At 35.4% G+C, this 15,381-nt stretch overlaps 1 non-coding gene across 1 annotated transcript; it reads right to left on the bottom strand.

Moving 5' to 3' along the window:
- Window positions 1-7,563: 7,563 nt before the first annotated feature.
- Window positions 7,564-7,696, bottom strand: LOC126024793 (small nucleolar RNA SNORA51). Its single transcript, XR_007500895.1, has one exon. It is a non-coding gene; the product is annotated as a small nucleolar RNA SNORA51 (small nucleolar RNA).
- Between the last annotated feature and the right edge of the window lie 7,685 nt (window positions 7,697-15,381).

Below are 15,381 nucleotides of genomic sequence, written 5' to 3'. Positions count from 1 at the left end.
AGTGATGAGTGCAGTTAGAGAAATAACTACACTGAAAACTATCATAAGAATGTGAATAAATGAGAGAAATAGAAAGCTTGTCTTGAGAACAGGTGTGGGTGGGGTGGGGAAGAGGGATATCTGGGAAATTGGTGGTGGGACTCTTGCACTGGTAAAGGGGGGTGTTATTTATATGACTGTTACCATACAACTACAACCATATTTGTAATCACGGTGTTTAAATAAAGATAATTTAAAAAATAAAAACACCCCAAGACACATCCTATCCACAATGAAATATACTACAGATAGAGATAGAATACTGAAAGTAGCAAGATCAAAAAGGGAAATTACATTCAAAGGAGCATCCATAAGATTTACAGCAGACATGTCAGAACAAATTCTCAAGGCCAGAAGACAATGATGGGATATTGTGACAAGACTGAATAAAATGGAAGCTTCACCTAGAATACTGCACCCAGCCCGACTCACATTCAGGTTTGAAGGAAGGATACAAAGCTTCACAGATAAGCAATAGCTCAGAAACTTTACAGATGCAAAACCACCCTTAAAGAAAATACTGAAAGGTGTACTTTAAGACAAGACAAATCAACAGACATGCCAAACTTCTGCACAAAAATGGCACTAAATCCTATGACAATCATCTCCACTAATGCAATGAACTAAATGCATCAGTTAAGAGACACAGAGTGGCTAAATGGATCAAAAAGATGAATCCAACCTTCTGCTGCTTACAAGAAACACACCTGAACAGTCAGAACAAATATAGACTCAAAATCAAAGACTGGAGGAAAATCATCCAAGCAAACAACACCCTTAAAAAAGCTGGGATGGCCATATTAATATCTGATGACACCAACTTTAGACTCAGAAAACTTGTAAGGGACAAAGATGGACACTTTGTATAATCAAAAAATATGTACAACAGGAAGAAATCACACCACTAACCCTAAACACACCCAATGAGAGACCAGCAAATTAATACAATTATTTACCAATTTGAAAGAGGATATCAATAATAAAACAATAATTGTGGGAGACCTCAACACGGCTCTGTCAACACTTGATAGGTCAACCAGACTGAAACCCCCCAAAAATATATATACTAGCCTGAAAAGAGAAACGGAAGAAAGAGACCTAGTAGATATAGATAGGACACTCCATACCCAGAAACCTGGATACACATTCTTCTCCAACGTACATGGATCATTCTCCAGGATAGACCACATGCTGGCACATAAAATATACCTCCATAAAATTAAGAGGATAGAAATTTTGCAGGCTACCTTCTCTGACCACAAGGCTCTGAAATAAGATGTGAACTACAAAGAAACACAGAAGAAATACTTTAACAACTGGAAATTAAACAGCCTGCTACTGAACAACCAGTGGATCCAAGATAAAATCAAAGAGGAAATCAAAACTTTCCTGGAAACAAATGACAACGAAGATACAAATTATAAGAATTTATGGGACACAGCAAAAGCGATTCTGAGAAGAAAATTTATAGCTTAGCAAGCACACATCAGGAAGGAAAAAGGGGCACGCCTGAATAGCTTAATGACGCAGTTTATAAAATTAGAAAATGATCAACAAAAGGAACCAAAAATAGGGAGAGAGAAGGAAATATCAAAGCTTATATCTGAAATCAATGAAGTGGAAACTAAAAAAAAAAAAATCAATGAAAGCAGAAGTTGGTTCTTTGAAAAAATAAACAAGACTGATAGACTATTGGCAAAACTCACAGAGAGAAATTTGATAACCCATATTAAAAATGAAAAGGGGGAGATCACTACAGATATTGCAGAGATTCAAAGGGTAATCAGAGACTATTTTGAGAAACTCTATGCCACCAAATATGAGAATCTGGAAGAAATGGATAAATCCTTGGACTCCTATAACCTTCATGGTTGAATAAGGAAGATGTAGCATATCTAAACATCCCATCACCATTGAGGAAATTAAAACGGTAATCAAATGTCTGCCCCAAAACAAAAGCTCAAGCCCAGATAGATTCACTAATGAATTCTTTCAAACTTTTCAAGAGGATCTACTACCAATCTTGGTCAGGCTCTTCAATGAAATTGAAAAAAATGGATACATTCTGGGGCCTGCGAGATAGCATGGAAGTAAGGCACTTGCCTTCCATGCAGAAGGACAGTGGTTCGAATCCCAGCATCCCATATGGTCCCCTGTGCCTGTCAGGGGTGATTTCTGAGTGTAGAGCCAGGAGTAACTCCTAGGTGGCTCCAGGTGTGACTCAAAAACCCAAAAACAAAACAAAACAAAAATGGGTACACTCTAAATAGCTTTTAAGAAGCCAACATCACCTACAAAACCAGACAGAGATGCTGCCAAAAAAGGAAATTACAGACCAATATCCCTGATGAACACAGATGAAGAGATTCTAAACAAAATCCTGGCAAATAGGATCCAATGCCTCATCAAGGAGATCATTCACTATGATTAAGTAGGTTTCATCCCAGGAATGCAAAGATGGTTTAACATCCGTAAATCTGTCAACATAATACACAACATCAATAACAAGAAAAATAAAAACCACGTGGTCATATCAACAGATGCAGAGAAAGCATTTAATAATGTCCAACACCCATTCTTGGTAAAAACTCTCAGCAAGATGGGAATGAAAGTAACCTTTCTCAATATAGGTAAGGGCATCTACCACAAACCAATGGCAAATATCATCCTCAATGGAGAAAAACTAAAAGACTTTCCTCTAAATTCTGGTACAATACAGAGCTGTCCTCTCTCACCACTGCTATTCAACATAGTACTGGAAGTACTTGCTATAGCAATTAGGCAAGAAAAAGATATCAAGAGAATCTACATAGGAAAGGAAGAAATCAAGTTCTCACTGTTTGCAGATAACATGTTATTCTACTTAGAAAATTCTAAAGACTAACAAAAAAACTTCTAGAAACAATAAATTCATGTATCAATGTGGCAGGCTACAAAATTATATAGGTTTTACCTGTATAATTTCCACCACATAAGTTCCAACATTTCTCTAACATTGTTCATTGAATCTCCCTAAATAATTTTGTTTTATAACAGTAAAATGAGATAGCAAAAACCAAGTCAGGAACTCCAAAAACCAAGTTAGGAACTTTTAAAAGCATATAAGCAGCTCTCTAAAGACAATAAAGTTCTTATGTAATTGTCAAACTTAACTATAAAGCAATGATTTATTTTGCATCTTACATAAAATATTAAAACTGTCACACTGATATTCTAAATAAAATTTTATTGGGTCTGAAGAGATAATGTAGTGGGTTCTTGCCTTGCTGAACCTGGGTGCAACTCCAGGACCACATATATTTCCCAAGAAATGCCAAAAGTGATCCCTTGGCATATAAAGAAAAGATTTTTGGAAGAAAAATATATAAAATAAAGATTTGGGAAGAACTCTTTATTTTTATAAATATGAGGCCTTCCAAGCAAGTAGACCCAGAACTATTCCTCAATAATATTTGACCTGGCCTTGGAAAACATTGTTCAGGCTTAATAATATGGCTCTTCTCAGATTCAGCAACACTGAAGGTTACCAGGATTAACCCCAGTAGTATATACTATGCAATTCAGCGACCTTTTAAGGAATCAGGATATTATTTATTCCCAGTCTCAGAATGATAAAATACTTTAAATCATCCTTGGCACATAAAGGAAATTAAGACATTGGATAGACAGGTTACTTAAAGTTCAGTTTTGTCATACATTTTTTCTACTTTTTAGTGACCACATGAAGCCGTATCTCAGCACATGGTACTTATCAATTATAAGAATAATTTATCAGGGGCCGGAAAGATAGCATGGAGGTAAGGCGTTTGCCTAACATGCAGAAGGACGGTGGTTCAAATCCTGGCATGCCATATGGTACCCTGAGCCTGCCGGGGGTGATTTCTGAGCATAGAGCCAGGAGTAGCACCTGAGCACTGCTGGGTGTGACCCCAAAACCAAAAAATAAATAAATAAATAATTTATCAAATATTTATTGACACAGTCTGCATTCTTTTTTTTTTCTTTTTTCTGGGGGCGGATTTTTGGGCCACACTCATTTGATGCTCAGGGGTTACTCCTCACAAAGTGCTCAGAAATTTTCCCTGGCTTGGGGGGACCATATGGGATGCCGGGGAATCAAATCGCGGTCCTTCCTTTCCTAGCACTTGCAAGGCAGACACCTTACCTCTAGTGCCACCTCACCGGCCCCACAGTCTGCATTCTTATATTTAAAGAGTACACATAATTTTGACCTTTATAGAAGCTATAGTTCAGCATGAAATATATATTTTATATTTTTACAATAGAAAATTTAAAATAGCAATAATATTAAAAGATAAAATATTTTAGAGAACAAAATTAGCATTTTTATGTTTTTTTTTCTTTCTGTCTTGGGGCCACATATAGCAGTGTTTTGGGCTATCTGTTCTCTGTGCTCTTGGCAGTGCTCAGCGGACCTATGGGTGCCTGGTATAAAAGTGGCTTTGTTGCTTTCAAGACAAGTAACTTGAGTACTAAAAAAAAAATACAGAATTTTCTTGTCTTCTCTTCTGTATTTTATTCTTCTGCTTTTTTTGGGGGGGGGGAATTAAATTGGGAAATGTTTTTGGATGCCAACAATTGAAGTCAGAAGTTACTTCTAACTGTACTAGAAGGTCACTCTTGAAAGTACACTGGGGAATAAAGTGGGGTCTGACACTTGAAAAGCAACTATCTTAACCTCTATATTTTTTTTTACCAGCCCAATATTTTCTTATTATAGCAAGACACTTTTATTTGGTAATTGTAAAAGAAAAGTAGCTAATTTAGACAGGTAGAATAATTTAGAATAATTTTGACAGGGAACAAGGTCAGTGGAAGACCAATAGATGTCAATCAGGACTTTTTTATCCCACCAAGTTTAGGTAAGCCTCCTAGACAGTCTACACTGCCAATATTGGCTAAAAATAGAGAAACTGAGGCCACCAAATAGTCCTGAGGAGTTCTGCCTAGAACCTCACACAATTTTACTAACTAGGAGTCTCCAGCTACCCTCCCCCTTAGCACCACACTAAGATTATAATACAAGGCCCCTAAATATTGCCGTAGAGCTTTGAACCGCTCTCTGTTCAACTTTGCTTTACAGAGAATATTTTTTGCTCTCAAATAAATTCTTTTTCTGTTTTACATTTTATTGCCTATGTCTCACTCCATTCTTGTCAATACTAAGAATCTGGAAAGACCCCCACAAGCAACAAAGTAGAAGAAAAAAGTAAACAAAGGGAATGTTGCACATTAGATTGGAATAGAGGTGGCCTCAGAATGCTTCATAAAGTATAGGAAGAGTTGCTTATTCAGGGCTGGAATGATAGTGCAGTGGAAGGTGATTGATTGCCTTGCATAAATCAGACCAGAGTTTAGATCCTAAACTCCTTAATCCCTACCAGGAGTGATTCTTGAGTGGAAAGCAAAGAGAAAATCTTTAGTGATTTTTTTTTAGTGTTTTTTGGGTGTTCCCCCCCAAAAAATCCAGACTCAAACAAAACAACAACAAAAACGTTGTATATTCCATGTTGAATTCCTGCTGTGAGTCAAGCGAGAAGTTCCACCATTTGTTCAGACAAAAGAAGAAATGTGGAACCACAGGTATGTCTGGCATGTCTTTATTCCAGTTGCAACCTCATCTTCTGGTCAAAATTACATTATTTAAGGAAGAGTGAACAAAGTTGGGGTAGGGCCTAGGGACCGCTCGCCCTTCCTCCCTCTATTCTACCCCTACAGCCCTAGGATCATGCACACTTGTGGATACTTAACAGGCAGTTACATAAGCCTGCTCAGATGCTAAGCCCTAGAGTGAGTAGCATAGCTTGGCCATATGCCTTCCTTCAACTTAGAATGAAGTACCTAGTATAAAAAGAAATTACTCACCACAGCTTGGAAGTGGTTAGGTCAAGAGTAGAAGTTCATAGGTTCCTTTTACAAAGCTACTTTTTACAGGTCTTCGTGGGAGGATCTGCCAAACAGTTCTCCTTTGGGAAAACAGGGGCAGGTCCCCGCCAAGCAATTCTTGGCTAAACTGATCATTTTAATTCGAGAATCTGAGGGCCTAGATCTGTGGTGCTGGAGATTTTCTAAGCTTCTCCAATTTGGGGCTTTCTGTGCAAATTAAAGTTCTTTGCTAGGGCATTGTTGAGGAGGACTAAATCTAGCATGTTTAACTCTAAACATTCCTTTGTTGTTGCATCCTTAACAGCTTCATGATCTCATTATTAGTTTAAATCCCCCTCCCCAAGTCTCTGAACTGCTTTTGTCATTGTGTGAGCTGTGGGGGGTGTGGACATAATGTCTGACTCCCAATGCCAGTGATTCCAGACTTGGTGGAGGTGCCTCAAGTGTTATCCTCACCTGCTGTGTATAACCTTCAAGTAATCTTTATACTATTATCATCATTTTATCAATGGGTCTTTGATAACATGTGCCTACTTGAACTGCTTAAAAATTCAGTGCTATAGTAGAAATTTTCCTCTATGAAATATAGCAGTTTTCCACATATCTTTCACTTTAGTTTCACAGTTTTACAAAAGTAGTAAAAACTGAGATATGTCCCAATCGAGATTTCAAGGCAACTTCTTAGATACTGTAGCCATTGGTCTGAATGAGGAAGCACAGTCTTGAATTTACATTAGATCTATCTCAAATGCAGTATCTTTAGGGCCACTAGACTTTATGGCTCCGGGATCTGCTATCAGGGAAGCAGCTACAGGGAAGCCTCCTTCAGGACAATTTTTGTAGCCTGCAGGAAAGATCCCAGACATCTGCTCAGTCCTCAGGGAGGCTGCTGGCTTGTTTATATTGAGCACTCTTGCTGTTCCACAGCCAACTAAACTCCTTTAGAATGTATTTCCATAATAGTCCCTAAGGCAATGACGCACAGCTGTGGAGAGGAAATAGGCCCTTTAATTTGTTAGCCGTGCCCAGAAAAGAAGAAAACAAAATGCTCCAAGGAGACTATAAAGAAGCCTTTTAAAAGTCTTCTGCAGAAAATGTTAATAAAAGGCAGTCCACATTTTCCCTCCAAATTATTTGAAATGTTTATGAATGTTTTGTTTACTTTAAATGTATGCCCAAAACTTTGATTTGAAGTCCATGAAGGGTTTTCTTCTGACTTCTCAGTTTCAAAATGTCTAAAATATCCTGCTACCATAAGACCTCTGAATTATTATTGCTGAAATATGTGATTTGGAAAACTTCTAAAGTCAAGGCAAACATGTCTAACGTTCTATCCAAAAGATTGAGGTTGAGATAAAGACATGATTTCTTAAAAATGAATATTCTTCATGTTTTATAGCAGGAAGTTAATTTTCTTAATTTAGCTTTATCCTGTATATAGCCCTTACATAGACCCATATTTAAAAAAATGGCCCTCAGGTTCTTATGCTTTTAATGGGTTTAGTTTGATTATCAGGAAATATTTCCACTGCAATATTATTAGATTCTAGAACTAAAAAGCAACTCTAGAAGTTTGTTATGCTAACTTTAACCCTAAGTTTTTAATGAGCATCTTTTTTTTGTCCCCCCATTCACAGTACAGACCAGGCAAAGGGCCTAGGTTGAGGTGTATATGGGGAGCATTTACTGTACCTCCTTTTTCTATACAGTCAGAGTAAAGAACAAAGCCTGTGATAAGCATTGGGAGGCCTTATCTTTTCTTTTCTTTTTCTTTTGATTTTTATATATATATAAAAAAATCTTCACCAGGGTGGGGAGGAAGGACACTTGGGATATTTGTGATGGAAATGTTTAATGAACATCTTATATAAATATGATTGACATTTGCTAAGATTGTAACATTTTCTTTTTTTCTCTCTGCCTTCCCAGAGGTCATTGGGAAGTCACTCAACTTGAATTGTTCACCATTCTGAGGTGTAAGATTACACTATAATAACAGTATTCAGATTGCTTGGCATGTTTTTAGGTTTTGCATAAATAGCACTGTTACTGTGGAAGTAGGAGGGAATGATGCTAGGTCATCTAGATAATACAAGTGGGACATTTTAAATCCACCTGTATGAGGTGTAACTAATCAAATTCTGGAAATCCTAGGGCAGAGATAGCAAACACAGAAAAGGGGTTACAGATAAGGTAACTTCCTTTTGACCCTACACTAGTACCCACATGCATAGACCTCAGACAAAGAAGACATCAGAGATTGGCCACCTGACACCGTACAATAAAAAGAGAGAAATCTGATACTAAAGCAAAGAACAGAAGTAAAAAAAAAAAATAAAGAAGAAAATAACAGCATAGGAGACAGTGAGATAGCATGGAGGGAGGGCATTTGCCTTGCATGTGGAAGGACGGTGGTTCAGATCCCGGCACCCCATATGGTCCCCTGAGCCTGCCAGGAGCGATTTCTGAGCGGAGAGCCAGGAGGAACCCCCGAGTGCTGCCGGCTGTGATCCAAAAACCAAAGAGAAAAAAGAAAAAGAAAAGAAAAGAACAGCATAAAATCTGGAGTACTATAAGCTAATTTTACACAATACTCAAGGTCTCACACACTCAGGAGTTAGTCTATATACACTACATAAGTACCATCCTGTATGTATTCATCAGTAATGCCCTTTTCTCACTTAATATTATATTTAAAATTTAAGTGATAAAAGTAGCTATAATAGTTCACTCCTTTTTTTTGTTTGTTTGTTTTTTAGTTCACTCCTTTTTACTGCTACACCATATTTATTGCATCATTTTTCCCACAATTTATACTACAACATATTTTTAATTTTTGTGTTATATAATGATGCTCTTGATATTTATGACCTATCCTATTGCACATATGAAACTAATTTTGCATATGCAACTACTTTTCAAAATGAATGCCTTATTTTACACTTCACCTTGGCTTCCAACTAAGCCAACACTCATATAGGGAGGAAGACAAATCCTACAAGATGTCAAGACTTTTGTATACTTATCTTCCAAGCATTCTTATTTTTGAATGAATTTAAAAGTTTAATTTTCCCTTTAAATATCACTCATTAAATGTAAATTTCAACTCATGTTAGGGGTAGGAATTTTATTTTATTTTCTCTTTATTGTATGACTAGTTCCTTTTGTTGTTTTAGGGCCACAACCAGTAATACTCAGGGTTACTCCTGCTCTGACTCAAGAACTAATCCTGACAATGCTCTGGGGAACATATGGGATACCAGAAATTGAACTTGGGTTGGTAGGATGCAAGGCAAGTGCCCTACCTGCCATACTATTGCTCCAGTTCTCTATGTAACTTATCTTATATAATCTTATATATACTTATACATGATTAATATTAATTTATAATATGTTAATGTATAGTTATATACTATATATAGTAATGTATTATTATGATTAATACATTGATATTAATAATATTATTAACCTTATATAATCTTATATAATCTTGCAATTTATTCATCAGGTAACCTTTAATCTTTCTAGGATTTTATTTCGAAGGTAAAAATATCTTCAATTTAGGGATAATCAAAAACATTAAACATTAAACTGGGCCAGTGTTTTAGTGCTTGCCTTGCATGTGGTTGACCCAGGCTATATCTACCTTAGCACCCCATATGTTTTACCCACATCCACCAAAAGTGTTCCCTGAGCTCAGAGATAGAAGGAAACTTTGAGTATCACCTGGCATGGCACAAAAAAAATTAACTTAGTAAACTTTATAAAGCATATATACTCATTTTTCTGAAAAAGTTTATCAATACTAATTAAAAGCTAGAAAAAAAATGATCATTTATTGTTATGAAAACATTTTATAAAATATATTTATACAAGAGTCAAAACTATAGAAAATGAAAATGAAGGTCTACTATTCAATATTCACCAATGAGAAGATATTTCTCATTATGATCCTAAAGTCAAAATATATATATATATATTTTTTTTTTTTGGTTTTTGGGTCACACCTGGCAGTGCTCAGGGGTTATTCCTGGCTCCAGGCTCAGAAATTGCTCCTGGCAGGCACAGGGGACCATATGGGGCGCCGGGATTTGAACCGATGACCTCCTGCATGAAAGGCAAACGCCTTACCTCCATGCTATCTCTCCGGCCCCATCAAAATATATTTTAATACTTTGCATCCATCTCTTAATAATCATTTAATTGGGATGATGACATTGTAGTGTAGAACAAAGGAAACTTACAGGTAGAGCTCAGACTCATGTGAAAATAATTAGGTGCTAAAATTTGCCCCTTGCTATTAGTTATAAATTAAAAAGCAAAAAAACCCAGCAGTTTCCATGTCTGTAACCTGCCACCCCCATAGACTCTCTCTGTTTTTGAAAGAGTTGTAAATCATGCCATTAAAAATTATGGATACACCAACAAAGCAACTGAAAGCTGAAAATCTTCGGAGGAGAGGATGGGCCAAGTCCTCACTGCCAAAGCCACACCTGCTGCACCTATCCTTCACAATGTTTACCAATAGAGCTGCTTCCCCACTTTTCTACGGCTCTCTGCAAAGATACAAATTTGATGAAAACTCCTGGCATTCCGGCATTTGGGTTGACAAAAAGACATTTTTTTAGTGCATCTGGGCACCTGTCATGCCTTCTCAGACTTCCAAAAGCCCTGGCAGTCCCACAAAAACTGCAGTATCAGCAATTGTGTTTGGACTTCCTAGACCACACTACAACTCCATGTTTGTTTAAGAATGGCATCCCAGTAGAAACACAATTATTTAGATACAAGTGTGTATCTGAAGTCAGCTAATGTTCAAAAACAAATGAAATAACAGAATGGTCACCTAGCAACAAAATGACAATGATTCAATAACCTTAAAAAATGCAATAATTCGCACAAATTTACTTATTGCTGTACTACTTTTTTCTTTTTTCTCTTTTTTTTTTTTTTTTGGTGACAGAACATTTTATCTTTAATTAAGTTTGTTTCAAAAATCCATGTTTTCAATTAAAACAATATGCCAGGATTATAAAAAATGATTCATCATTGGAGAAGGTGATTTGTTTCAGAATATTCACTGGAGTTTTGTGAAATCTGAAACAACAACCTGTTGCATTACAGGGCAGCTGTCTACCTCAGCTGTTCTATCATAATGCTATGGACAATGTTTTTTCACAGTTCTACAAGTTCATGATAAAAGTAACAGCAAATCTGCATCTCAAAGAAAATAGTGCCCAGAATACAAAGGCCACCCACTGAGTGGGAGAAATTATTCACCCAATACACATCAGATAAAGGGCTAATATCCAAAATTTACAAGGTACTGACAGAACTATACAAGAAAAAAACAACTAACCCCATCAAAAAATGGGGAGAAGAAATGAACAGACACTTTGAAAAAGAAGAAAGGCAAATGGCCAAAAGGCACATGAAAAGATGTTCAACATCACTAATCGTCAGGGAGATGCAAATCAAAACTACTATGAGGTACCACCTCACGCCACTGAGATTGGCACACATCACAAAAAAGGAAAACAAGCAGTGCTGGCGGGGATGTGGAGAGAAAAGAACTCTTTTTCACTGCTGGTGGGAATGCCGTCTAGTACAACCTTTATGGAAAGCGATATGGAGATTCCTTCACAAACTGAAAATTGAGCTTCCATACGATCCAGCTATACCACTCCTAGGAATATACCCAAGAAACACAAAAATACAATACAAAAATCCCTTCCTTACTCCTATATTCATTGCAGCGCTATTTACAATAGCCAGACTCTGGAAACAACCAAGATGCCCTTCAACAGATGAGTGGCTGAAGAAACTGTGGTACATATACACAATGGAATACTATGCAGCCATCTTTTTTCTCTTTCTTTCTTCTTTCTTTCTTTTCTTTCTTTCTTTCTTTTGACTTTCTTTTGTTTTTCTTTCTCTTTCTTTTTCTCCTTTCTTTCCATTTGTTCAATAATTTCTCTTCCACTTATCTGCAAACAAATACATTATAATCAATTATGTGATACATGCTCTTCAAATAAAGTAAATTAAATTAAAAATTAAATATCCTGGAGACTGGAGAGATAGCATAGAGGTGAGGCATTTGCCTTTCATGCAGAAGGTCATTGGTTCAAATCCCGGCATCCCATATGGTCCCCCTGTGCCTGCCAGGTGCGATTTCTGAGTATAGAGCCAGGAGTAACCCCTGAGTGCTGCCGGGTGTGACCCAAAAACAAAAACAAAAAAAAAATTAAAAATCCATCATTACGTTTAACAATAAGGAATACATTGGTTGAAATTATCTCTAATCATATATATGTGAAAGTAAAAATAAGACTTAAAAATAAACCAAATTTGTATTATATCTATTATGAATGATATAAACAGGATATGGACATAAGAACTATAACTTTATGCTCATTTATTATGAGAAAATAAATGTGAATAGAATATTTGTGTTAAGTATGGAGCCAGAAATACAGTAAGGGGCTTGTCTTGTGCACAGCTAACCCAGGTTTTATCCCCAGCATATGGGAATATGGTCCCTAGATCTGCCAGGAGAGATTCCTGAATGCAGAGCCAGGAAAAACCCTGTGTACAGTCAGGTGTGCATACAACCAAATAATCCAAATGATTTTAACCCCTCTTATTTAAAATTATTTCCTTAAATAGCACTTTTGTCAACCACAAATCAATTCTTGTGAAAGAAAAATTAACAGAGAAACCCACAAATATAACTTCCCATGTGGTTCAGTACAAGCAATACTAGATTGTAAAATGTGACATCTTTTAATTTCACTTCTACACTTCTCATGTGACAAGTATTTTGGTATGGCCAATAATGTATCTATTTGTCTGCCTCTCTATATCTATCTTAGTGTCCTTTATCTTTCTACCCATAATTTATCTGGGCATCTCTTTCAATCCATAGTCTCATGCTTTATCTTTCTATATCAAAAGCCTTCATTTTTCTTTAACTCCGCTAAAGTGTACTCCACAACATTTATATGTATCTTTTGTGTCTTTTAATTTTTATTTTATATTTTTGTGATATGTTCTTTTACCCAAATCTTCTACCATATTAAGTGTTTTACTAATTTTTTATGGTGTATTGTTAAATCGCTTATCCTAGAGATGAAAAAATAGATATCATAAATTAGTTTGTTTGCATGTGATCAGTTTGGCTTCTTATAACAGTATTGATTCTCTCAAAATTTAATTTCCATACTCAGATTCTGAGCTTTCAGTAACTATTTTATATTTTTTTATGAATTGAATGTTCACTTGTAACATACTGAGTCTTTAGTTACATATTATTTGGTTTATTCAAGTATATAGGCTCATTACTATTGTATTCTTAAATATCTGGTGGTTCTTAATTATGTTTTTAATTTATGGGTGAAATTTATGATTAGGTTGTATACCTCATCTATATAATTCTCACTACTGCTATGATTAGGTTGTTCCACTATTGCTCTAGAAAGGGTGAAAAAATCCTGAAGTTTTTGCAGCAGCCTATGCAGATCTATACTGTATGAGGCAAAAAATCTCTTTAGACTAAATATAGCAGTCTCTGCTGAGCTTGTTAATGTGTTCATTCTACTTTATCTTATTAAACTGCTTATAGTTCCATTTTATCTCTCTACCACAAGCTCCACAATACTGTTGCATTTTAGAATGCAGACATCCTGAAACTAACCAGAATTAATGTTCCAGGAATTTCACTTCTTGTGTGTGATTTTTACCATGCCCACTTACTAACCCTGCTTCTGTCTCATCTTCTACCACCCACCTCATAGTTCTGTTTCTAATATGGCCCTGTTATTACACCCTTCAGTTTGCTTTCAATTTTGCAGTTATTTTGATAGTTTCTAGATACATATTCAAAATTTTCCTTCTGTGATTTTAGTAAAACTAACTATACATTACATTTTTTCTTTTTTTTATTCCCTAAAATTTTTCTTTTTTGCTGCCATATGATATGAAAATAATTGAAAATAAAGTTAGAACTAAAGGGATTTGGGTTGAACCTTGACTATGTTATTGTTTGTGTGTGACTTTAATCTCATTAGTCTCTTTGTGCTTAAGTTTCTTCAAAATTAATATGAGCTTTAAACTGGTTCATAGGGTTTTGTGATTATTAAATGAAGTGACAGCTACAATGCTAAGTGCAGTGTTAGATTAAGTGCATGATTCTAAATTGCTCTTAACTTTCAAAGAAGACTTGCATTCAGGAATATATTTTTATTAGCAATTAAAAAAAACATTACATACAATTCCACATAAGCACAGAAGAGTTATAAAATGGTATAAAAATGTGAAAAAAAGTTGATTCTTAGTCTAATAGGACTGATTTCTTGAACATACTGAGCATTCTGAATAAATTACTAAATTAATTAATTTATATGGTAGTTTTAAAATATTAAAAACAACAAATGTCTAAGGGTAGATTATTTAAAAAATGAGGTTCTTAAATATTCTAATATCAATTTAAAAAGACGTTTGGGTAAAATATTACTCTTATAAGCTACTTTGGTCCAAATGATTAATAACATTTTATTGGATGACACAACTTTCTCTAGATTAGATTATGTATATTCAGCCTCATCAGATAAGCAGTTATGTTGTAAGATGATTATGTCATTGGCAAAACAGGAATCAGTTGGATGACATTGCTATGGATTATTTCAGACTGGTGCAGTTAGATAGTGTCAGGACAGCATTTCTCATTTGTGGGACCCTACAATATTCCAAAAGAAATAGGTAAATATTACTTAAACAAGGAACATAGCATGAGAGTTGAAGCCAATTGGCAGGCCAGGATTCACAGGACAATAAAAGGTCCAAAGGGAACAAGGTTGGAAAAGGTAGAGAAACACTGAGTTAGGACAATACTCTGAGTTAAATTGCCTCTAAGGAGGCACTTCTCATGCCTAATTTACATAGAGCCTAGAAAAGTGACTTTTAAACAGAGTAAACAACATTTGTAAAACCTTGAAAATAGGCTATTTAGCACTTAATTCCAGTAGTTAAAAAAAAAGTGTATTAGTGTTATCAAGCTGGTTATATTTTAAGTTATGCAATTATCTTTAGTATTTACTTCTACAAAACAAAAATAATTAATAGTAAGCACAACTTTTTTCAGCCTCAATTTTTCCTCAGAGATATGTGGAGAGAAATTTCCAATTACTTGACAGAAATTGCATTTCTAACATTTTACATCTTATTTTAATAAAAACTAACATTTGAGTCAGAATATATAGTATATGTCTCACATATTATGTGTTATGCTCTGGACTACATGCACAGAATTAAAAACAAAACAAAATGCCATATTTTGATATATTTATATAGCCTCTATAAACTATATTAATAATAAGAATGATAACTCAATCTAAGCCAAAATATTGACTCATATATTTTTATTTGTTCAGAAAT

Source organism: Suncus etruscus, chromosome 12 (assembly GCF_024139225.1).
Source record: "Suncus etruscus isolate mSunEtr1 chromosome 12, mSunEtr1.pri.cur, whole genome shotgun sequence".
NCBI classification, from domain to species: domain Eukaryota; kingdom Metazoa; phylum Chordata; class Mammalia; order Eulipotyphla; family Soricidae; genus Suncus; species Suncus etruscus.
The sequence above is the reverse complement of the archived record's forward strand: the minus strand, read 5'-3'. Positions and strand labels throughout refer to the sequence as shown.